Here is a 1,308-nt window from a genome sequence, read left to right as displayed (position 1 = left end):
CCATGTGTAAAAACTGTGACAGTGTCTGCCCCATACGTACCTGATTATTCTTCAAGAACTGTGAACTTTGTGGTTAGGTTTTACTGCTCATAGATGTTCAAAAGGAAGCTATTGTAGCAGTATATGGAGTTTCGCCTGCTAACTATTAATGAGGCTTATTGCAAGTTAAACAATAGTGCATTGGCCATATAACTGTGTATTATTAGGGGGTTGGGCAAAGCGAAAATTAAAGTACTGTAAAACGTAACTGTGCATCTATCAGCTACACCATTTAAAGTAGTCAGTGTTGGAATTTGCAACCCATTTTTCAGCCTGTGTAGCAATGCAGTATGAAGACACTAAGGACAATCAACAAACATCAACAAATGTAGAATTAAAAGCAGGTGGAACTGCCACAATAGGTCTTGTGGGTCCTGTTATCCATACCATCATTGGTTAATAGTATGAGAGTCATTTGTACACCAGTGTCATTCCAATCCGTCAACAGCATGAATGCATGGGTAGTATAATTTGTATGCAAGATGGCACACCTCTGCACATTGCATTTTGGAAATGCTACAATCATCAGCCATCATTTCCTTATAGCGTGGCTATGCAGGTCAGTTAATCATAATCTGTGTGCCCTCTGGCTGTGGGGTTATCTGAGAGATGCTGTGTTCAGTGCTCCAATTACAAATGTAGCTTAACTGAAGGCACACACTGTGCAACATATTCTGAACATAACACCTGAGACACTGTGATCTTTTGAAGAACATGCTGTTTCTCAACTGCAATTTGTAGCAGAAAATGGTGGACAGCATGTTGATTATGTTTTGTGCCCGTTTAAAGAAAGTTAAAAACTGATTTCATTGTTGTTTTTTTATTTGGTTTTTGGCCTCAGGATTAAAAAACCAATTTAATTGTTGCTTTTTATGTGGATTTTGGCCTCAGAACAATTAAAAGCAGTTTTTCCCATCTGATATGGTATGATGTTGCCAGATGGGTGGGCTTACCTCATTATATATATCTTACCATACGAAAGCGCTGGCAGGTCGATAGAAACACAAACAGACACATACACACACACAAAATTCAGGCTTTCGCAACAAACTGTTGCCTCATCAGGAAAGAGGGAAGGAGAGGGAAAGACGAAAGGAAGTGGGTTTTAAGGGAGAGGGTAAGGAGTCATTCCAATCCCGGGAGCGGAAAGACTTACCTTAGGGGGAAAAAAGGACGGGTATACACTCGCACACACACACATATCCATCCACCTTGAGTATATATAGGCGGGATAAAATTGTATAGCAGATTATGGTAAAAAGGAGAAGG

The sequence above is a fragment of the Schistocerca serialis genome, chromosome 2, assembly GCF_023864345.2.
Source record: "Schistocerca serialis cubense isolate TAMUIC-IGC-003099 chromosome 2, iqSchSeri2.2, whole genome shotgun sequence".
Lineage (NCBI taxonomy): Eukaryota > Metazoa > Arthropoda > Insecta > Orthoptera > Acrididae > Schistocerca > Schistocerca serialis.
The sequence above is the reverse complement of the archived record's forward strand: the minus strand, read 5'-3'. Positions refer to the sequence as shown.